Source organism: Fukomys damarensis, unplaced genomic scaffold (genome assembly GCF_012274545.1).
Source record: "Fukomys damarensis isolate Sample0158 unplaced genomic scaffold, DMR_v1.0_HiC HiC_scaffold_37, whole genome shotgun sequence".
NCBI classification, from domain to species: domain Eukaryota; kingdom Metazoa; phylum Chordata; class Mammalia; order Rodentia; family Bathyergidae; genus Fukomys; species Fukomys damarensis.
Genome location: NW_022900949.1, coordinates 19,512,821 through 19,521,751, shown reverse-complemented (window position 1 = coordinate 19,521,751; position 8,931 = coordinate 19,512,821). Strand labels below are relative to the sequence as shown.

Sequence of the window (8,931 nt, the reverse complement as noted above, 5' to 3'; positions counted from 1 at the left end):
GATATTATTTTTTCCCCCCAATACTGGGGGTTGAGCTGAGGACCTTGCGCTTAGAAGACAGGTGTGGTGCCACTGAACTACAGCCAGATATTCTTACTGAAAGGTTTCCAGATAAAATTTGGGACTCCCAGTTCAAACTGAGTTTTAGAGAAACAAATTTTTAATATGTTTCAGTCATCGTATGAGAGTTATACTAAAAAATTATTTGCTGAGAGACATGCTACTAATTAGTTATTTCTCTGAAATTCAGTTGGAACTGGGCCCTCTTTATTTTTATTTGCTAAACCTGGCAACCTGATGTGCCGCTGTGAAGTGGGAAGGTCTGGGAAGACACAGACCTAGCTGTTCCCAGGAAAAGCCGAGGAGTTACCAGCATTCCTGCCCACGTTTCATGGCCTGCAATTTAGGCTGAGGCCACGCCTAGTTAGAAAGATGAGCTAGGTACGCAAAGCCACGCTGGCTAATCAGGTCCCCAGGTAAAATATCTTCCTACAAAAGTAGAACAGATGTTGGGGACTCGGCATCTGATGCATTTTATCTTTGAAGCTTGTTTTGTTTCATTATTTCTAAACTTTTTGTCAGAGGCCTCAATTTCTCTGAATCGGCTTTTGTTATGTCTTCCATATTTTTCATCTCCTGTCTATTCTTTTAAAAATGTTTTATTTGGGTTTTTCTGAGACGGGCTCTCCTGCTGTAATTCAGGCTGGTCTTGAACTCACTGTGTAGCCTCAAACTCACCGTGATCCTCTTGCCTCAGCCTCTTGAGTGCTGGGTTCACAGGCGTGTGCCAACATGCCCGGTTTATTCCTTTTAATCTCTTCTCCTTTTCCTTTGTATCTGATGTGCTTTTAAATAATTTGTCATCCATCTCACCGTTTCCCGATGGATAGCTCTGTTTTCTTCCTCAGACTCTTTTCTGGGTGAAAGATCGACTTTATTTTCCTCACTCCTTATTTCCAATTCATGTGTTACTTGTGCAGTGCTGTGATTTTCCCCGCTCGGCATCTTCTCACCCCTTTTATATACCTGTTCCTCACTTGTAATGCACAGCAAGTCCCTGACTGAGGAACATCGGAGTTGCGAACTTTCAGTTACCAGCGTACCTCGCGCCTGTAGATGGGAACGAATCGCGGAAGCCGCTCATCTGTCTGCTGGGCACGGTCGCAGTTGTGTGCGGTGCGCCACACCCGCTGCGCCTGAGGAGGAGGATGGAATCCGCCCCCCGTCTTTACTTGTGTATGTATTTATTTATTTATTGGTGGTACCGGGGATCGAAACTGGGCCCTTGTGCTTGCAAGGCAGGCAGCGGAACCACTGAGCCAAATCCTCAGCCCTCGACCTTTAATTTTTAAGCAATGAATTTAAATGACTTCTGGGGCCTGGTGCTCCGGGTTACGAACTCCCACGATTTAACGGGGGAAGTTTTACTGAGCTCACAGTCTGTGGAGGGTTCAGTCCATAGTTCGTTGCTCCGAGGCAGGGCGGCAGGGCTGAGGAGAAGGCAGCTCCCGGAGTGGGGGGTGGGCAGAAAGGGAACTCAAGGGGGGAGGAGGCAGCCAGACCTCCAGGCTGTGGTCCCCCAGCTCCTCCAAACAGGCTTCACCCCTCAGTTCGGCTGTGAACTCCTCAGTGGACCTAGCTACTGCTGAGCATCACGTTTCCACGGTCCCCTCACCTCCCAGAGACTGCCCGGGAGCACGTGAGACTCTGGGAGGGCACATCTGGGCACCACCAGTCACTAGATAAAGACGTTTCGAGAACCTTCTTTCAAAAAGCCCGAATCATGACCACATAACAGAGAAAGAAAACCAGGAGAAAATTTCACTGGTCAATGTTCATTTCAAAAATCTTAAATAAGTAGCAGTACCAGCTTCAAATAATACATGAAGTGTGCCGTGCCAGGGTTTACTGCTTGTATAGAAATACTGCTGAGGCCGGGCGTGGTGGCGCACACCTGTAGTCCCAGCACTCGGGAGGCTGAGGCAGGAGGATTGCTATGAGTTTGAGACCAGCCTGGGCTACATAGTGAGTTCCAGGTCAGTCTCAGCTACATACTGAGACCCTGTCTCAAAAAACCAAAAAAACAGAAATACTACTCAGTATTTGGATTTCTTTCCATTTTGATAGTCAAGATACATGCAGTTGAACCATCCAGTACTCATTCCAAATAAAATTCCTTAGAATTTGGTTTTCCAATTCCTCTCACTAAGTTCAACAACAACGACAACAACCACTCCACACCACACACAGAGCAAACATAAGAAAGCGCTGCGGGGGTGGAGGGAGGAGGCCCAGACTGGACTCCCTCACTCCTGATTCCTCTGGGATTTCCTTCTTCCGGCTTCTCTAACCCACTCTCCGAGCCAGAGCACCGGAAACCTGGGCATAGCCAGCGGTGCTTCCGAAGCTGGCTGTCTCCGACCAAGGACCGAGAAAAGAGCAGGCCGGCGCCAGTGGAAGCCTCGGAACAGTGAGCACCTGCGTGGGGCACCGCGGAAAGCACGGTGGCCTCAGCCACCGCCACTGCCCCCGCGAAGAGCGGGTGGGGTCTCAGGCCGTATTAGCAGCGCCTTTGCCGCACTCCTCACACATCAGTGGGGGCCTTTGCAGGAACCTGGACCTCACCCTTAGCTTGCAATGAAGAGGTGCTCGTCTAACCCCCGGGAGTATCTGGGGAGGTTGGTGGGGATGCAAAGCTCTCGCCACTGCCCACTGGGGATGAAGCTACGCCGTCCAGTGTCAGCGGTCGAGAGGCAGAACTCTCCCCGTACCTGGCAGAAGGAGTCCCTGCGGTTAGCAGAGGCTGGAGGCAGCATCTGCTTCCCCTGCTCCCATGACGGCAGGCAGCCAGCTAACAGAAAGTTCGAATAAGAGCGAGTCACTAACTCAGTACCCCAAATATCTAGGTTTCCCCTGGAACCACTCATCTTGCCAACACCAGGAAGAACTCAAACTAGTCAGCAAGGGGTACTACCAACGTGGCAGGCAGCAAGAGGACAGAGATGTCAGAATGGTCTGACAAAGCAGCTGCCACTAAAAAGGTGATTCAGTGAGCAAATTCTGCCATGCGCAATACAAGCACAGGAAGTCAAAGTTACCAGGATTGAAAGAGACAGCAAAAGTTCTGGTGTTAAAACAGATCAGCTATGCATCTAGAACACCCAGGAGAAACAACTGGCAAAAGTATTTATACTCTAGAAGTTTAGATGGAGACGCAGTTATCAAGTATCTTCAAAAATGGTGCCATCCTTTTAGATTGCCAAGGAGGGACACAGAGAATTCAATAAAGTATGGTTGACCCATAGAATGCAATATCCTGCAGCTGTTCTAAACAGCGTGTAGAACCACATATACATTTTTCTGTAAATATATCTGTGTCAGTCAGGATAGGCCAGATATATGCTCTGCCAACAAACAATCCCCAAAGCTGAAAGGCTTCTTTTGGGCACATTTTACATATCCATTGTGAATCAGCTCTACCTCCCCTCTGCGTATAATCTGAACTGTAAAACTCCAGCTAATGGAAGAGTCTCTAAGTTTGGGCTGGTTTCAGGGAAGAGAGGGTAAAGAGAGGTAGGAAAAAACCACAAGCTAGTTTAGGAAGCTTTTGCTTGGAAATGGTTCGTATTGCTACTCGCACTTAATTGGCCAAAGCTAGTCACGTGGACATATCTGAGCGCAACAGGATGGAAACTGAAAACATTTTCATTTTCTTGGTACACGTTTGCAGTACTCAGTGATTACATTCATTGTGGGGAACTGGTACGTGTTTGTAAACCATCCTAATTATTTTTCCTTGCCCTTCCCATCCTGTCTCTCCCACCTCTGTCCATCTCTGGACTGCCCCCACTCCCCGCCATGCTTTGCTTTTTAAATTATTTATATTTTTGATTTCTGATGGAAAAGCAACCATGAGCTATGAAAGCTGTGTGTCTGATTAATTTCACTTACTGTTATGGTGTCAAGGTGGGTCCATTTTCCTACAAATGATCAAGTTTATCCTTCTTTATGGTAGACTAGTGCTCCATTGTATATAAATACCACATTTTCTTTATTCATTCATCTCTCGATGGACATACAGGCTGTGTCCAAAATTGAGCTACTATAAATTGTGTGGCTACAGTGTAAACAAAGATATGCATGTATCACTGTAATATGCTGTCTTTAACTCGGGAAGATAACTACAAGGGGAACAGCGGGGTCAAATGGAACTTTGAGTTGTTTGAGGAATCTGCATACTAATTTCTACAGTGGCTGTACTAGTTCACATTCCTGCCAACAGTGCAGAAAATTTCCCTTTTCTCCACATACTCACCAACATTTGCCATTATCTGACTTTTTGATCACAGCCATTCTTTCTGGAGAAAGGTAGAATTTCAGAGTTGTTCCATCTTGCACTTCTCTAAGGGGCAGAGATGTTGAACGGCCTTTCACGTGTTTAGTGAGCACTTGTACTTCTGAGAAGTGTCTATTCATTTCAGTTGTCCTTGTTTTGACTGGGTTTTTGTTTGGGGAGGGTTGAGTTCTTCATGTAATTAGTTCCGAATCTGAGAAGTAGTTTGCAAGCCCTTTTCTTCACTCTGTTCATTGTTTCCTTTTTAGAAAATTTGATTTTTTTTTTGAGACAGGGTCTCACTTTGTAGTTCAGGCTGTCCTTGAACTCACTATGTAGCTCATGTTGGCCTTGAACTCACAGTGATCCTCCTGCCTCAGCCTCCCAAGAGCTGGGATTACAGGTGTGAGCCACCACGCCCACCTATATTATATTTTAAATTTAATATAATTGTTATATCCCATTTAATGATTTTTTTCTGTTATTTCTTGTCTGTTCAGAAAGTTTTTGCCTATGCCTATATCTTCCACAGTTTTGCCTATTGTATTTCCCTTCAGATTTGGTGCCTCTGTTTTACTATCTCGGTCTCTGACCCATTTTCATTTTATTTTAGTACATGGAAAGAGATGTGTCTAGATTCAGTTTTCTGACATGGATAACCAGTTTTCCCAGCAGCACTTGTGAAAGAGGCTACCTTCCCTTCAGTGTGTTTTTGGCCCCTTTGTCAAAGATCAGATGGTTGAATGTACCTGGGTTGTTTCTGCATCCGCTATTCTGAGCAGATCCTTTTTGTATAATTCCAAAAAGGTGAAACACTGAGAGCAAGGGAAGCTGTTTCAGGGAATTAGGGTATTCTCTTTGCGAAAGCCCACAGTGTCCTCATGAAGAAAGCTTTTCTGAGACGTAAGAATCTTCCTTGCTCGGTATGCTATCAAAACTATATGCTCTTGGCATTTCCCAGCTATATCTACAAACAGCTTCACCAAGGCCCAGCCAGGTGTTACCTGAACAATAGCAGTCACACTCCCATGATCTCTAGGGACGTCCTGTGGATGGAAATGAGTGTGGGAGAACAAATTCGTCTGCAGTTTCTCTTCTTCCCCCAGAGGCAATCACAGGGGAGCACAGCCCCACAAACAGTCAAGAAAAACTGTCATGGTATTTTTGAGGGGTGCTGGGAATCCAAGCCAGGGCTCGTGCACGGCAGGGATTTCACACCCAGCCTGAGTGGGCTCTTGTGTGAGATATTACCCAAAGCAGGCATTGGCAACCTGAGACAAAATCTGGCCCATCATTTGCTTTTGTAAGTAAAGTTTCATTGGCCCACAGCCATGGCCATTAGTTTCTATACTGCCTATAGCTACTTCCCTGTTTCTGTGGTAGAGTTAAGTAATTGCAACAGAACCCACCAAGCCTAACATATTTCTTTTCTGGCCTTTTGCAGAAAAACTTTGCTGACCTTTTATCTAAAGTCAGGGCTTCTGAGAAGACAACTGCACACAATCAAGATTACCCTTGAAAATCTTTTAGGAAGTGAAGATGAATATGTTCTAGACTAGCATGGACAATGTATCAAGACCACATCTCAAGATAAATACATAAAGTAAATTTTTAAAATTGGGCCACATCATCACTGAAGAATTCAGAACCTTGATACAAACCTGACTCAGAATCTAATTACATTTTTGAAAATGTAGATTCATCAGATCAGGACTTGAACTGATAAACATGACACATTAAATAGCACCTGAATCTGGTCAAATGTATACATTTTCATGCCTCTTACCCGGGGCTGCACGTTCTAATCTTCCAGGAGTTTTGGAAATGCCTGGTACTCAGGCCACCACGGATACAGATCACCTCAGGCTTCCTGGAGGGGGCTTCAGGAAGACTTCCTGCAGGGGACCCCATCCTGCCACTGTGGCTGGGGACCATGTGCTGGGAGGTGAGCGGCAGCTAAGGGAACAGCTGCACCGCGGAGGCTCCGACCCTTGACATTTCAAAAAGCGTGAAAGGCTTGTGTCTTGCTGTCTTCTGTTCTTGAGCAGAAGGCACTTATGAGTTCTTATTTGGTCCCGAAATGTGAGCCGCTCTGCTCAGACTTCATTAAGGAAAGTGTGGGCGATGTCACCACGGAGTCTCTCTGGCCATCTGGCCTCTAACAAGAAGTTACTCTGGTTTTGTAGAAAATGAAAGAAACGGGGTGAAGTGGGAAGCAAGACTTATCCAAATGGCTGTGATCTTTCTGCGTGATGTAAGATTCCCCCCTTCGCTCTTATTTCCATGGGACGTATTTCTAAAGCTAAGATTTTTTTTGCATTGTGACTTTTATATTAAGAAATAAGTAAACTAATACTTCAAAGGCTTTACTGAAAGCACGTTGCTCAATATCTTATTTTCACAGAGAAGAATGTGTAAGGCCAGTCAGCGGACATTTGGAATGAACACTGAAGCAATATTAAAGCTGAAAAAAATGTACACAAGACTTGCCTGCTACAGGACAGAGTCGCAAGATCACGCGGACGGGGAAATGGCCTCTGAAGATGTATTTTGAGGTAACGCCACAGAACCCAAATCTTCCTAACCCCCGCGCCTTCTGTTTTATTAGCTGCTGTTAGATAAAGAACATTGCCTTAGGATGCAGCGGTCTGAGCAACACTGAGCGAGCCCAGCTTCCACTACTAAATCTCAGTGTGTTTTGCAGAAGTCGTCTCGGTGTCTCTGTCTCTGTCCCTCTCTCTTCCATATTCCCAGCAATATCTAAAAGTAATTACTCATCAAAATTGGTACTCAAGTCCCTTAGAATGGCGACTAGCAACAAAGAAACAGACACAGAAAACGACGGGCGTTGGTGAGGGTATGGAGAAACTGGAATTGTTGTGCACTGTTGATGGAAAGGTAAAATGGTACAGATGGCAGGGAAATGACAGAGTTTCCTCAGAAAATTAGAACCGGAGCTGGGCATGTCTCTCAGTGCTAGAGCACTGCACTGCATGAAGCCTTGGATTTGATTTCCAGAACTGAAAAAAAGAAAGAGAAAAAGTTCAAAATAGAATCGCCATGTGATCTAGCCACCACATTACTGGCTGTAGACCCTAAAGAACTGAAAACAGGGACTTGAATGGATATTTCAACACCATTTCATAGCAACATTACTCATGAGAGCCAAAAAACAGAAGCAACCCAAGTGCCTACTGATGGATGAAGGGGCAAACATCTTTTTTGAGACACACATACACACACACAGAAATATTATTAACCTTTTAAAAAGGAAGAAAGCTGGGTGTGATGGCACACTCCTGTAATCCCAGCACTGGGGAGGCTGAGGCAGGAGGATCACTATGAGTTCAAGACCATCCTGGGCTACATAGTGAGTTCCAGGTCAGTCTCAACTACATAGTGAGACCCTGTCTCTAAAAAAAAAAAAAAGAAATTAATTCTTACAGATGCTAAAACCTAGAGAAACCTGAAAGACATGAAGTGAGATAAGTCAGTCACAGGACAAATGCTATATGATCTCACTTATGAAGCTCCTAGAGTAGTAAAATTCACAGGGACACAAGGCAGAATGGTGATTTCCACAGGATGTGATCCTTGGGTGGTGGTGGGAGCAGCAAGTTACTGCCTCGTGGATACACAGTTTCAGTTTTGCAAGATGAAAAGCTCTGAAGATGGTTGTACTAATGGTTGTACACATGGCCTTGAATTACATATTACATGTAGTTAAAAGGGTAAAATTTACAGAATATGTGTTTCACAATGATAAAAATTTGCAAGTGCTGTTTTTAAAGGAAAAAGTACTCTATCATTATTATTATGTAGTAGTAGCCGGGATCAAACTTGGGACCTTGCGCTTGTGAGGCAGCTGCGGCAGCACTGAGCTAAATCCCTGGCCCAAAAGTACTCTATTATTCTCTTTTGGTGATTCTGGGGACTGAACTCAGAACCTTGTACTTGCGAGGCAGGCAGGGTGCCGCTGAGGTCATCCCGGCCCCTAGAAAAGTCCTCTGTTAGCCCCAGGTTCGTCCCACTTGCCTGATAACTTGCAGCTATTACCATCAGCCAGCAGCCACTTGCCTGGAGATGATGCAGCCCCCAGCTGAAAGCACGAGGCTTCTCCGTGGTTCTCTTCACAGGCCCCTGTTTTCAGCTCAATCCTGCGCACTGTTCCTCCTGCTAACTGATTTGGCCTCGACCCAGGGTGCCTTGGCGTTTCAAAGATCTGAAGAGACGTAAGTAAAGGGCCCAGCAAGCCTTCTGCCTGTGAGCTTGTCCTTCTGGCCCTTTCACTGATGGCTAAGGTCCCTTTACCTGCCAAGAATACCTACTCTTGTCCTTTTTCCTTCAAACTTCATGCTATACTGTTTTTTCTTTCGGTTCATTTATGATAGACTGAAGGTATAGAAAGGCTGAATATATGTAAACAAATCTATCAGTAATCATCACCATAATCTTCTACTTTTGGTGCCATTCATAGAAATTATATATGTTATATAAATTCTATATAAATAAGTAAATATTTTAAACCTGGAATTCTTTTCCTAAAGAACTGCTTTCAATATTTGTGTTATTTCAACATCATACTATCAAATATTTAG

At 44.9% G+C, this 8,931-nt stretch overlaps 1 long non-coding RNA gene across 1 annotated transcript in view; it reads left to right on the top strand.

Annotated features, from left to right (window-relative positions):
* The first annotated feature begins 1,141 nt into the window (after positions 1 to 1,141).
* Positions 1,142 to 8,931, top strand: part of LOC104859280 — a 16,378-nt gene continuing 8,588 nt past the window's right edge. The window contains exons 1-4 of the long non-coding RNA XR_779331.2: positions 1,142 to 1,236; positions 5,778 to 6,587; positions 6,738 to 6,888; positions 8,396 to 8,565. This is a non-coding gene — a long non-coding RNA (uncharacterized LOC104859280). The remainder of the gene's footprint in view (positions 1,237 to 5,777; positions 6,588 to 6,737; positions 6,889 to 8,395; positions 8,566 to 8,931) is intronic.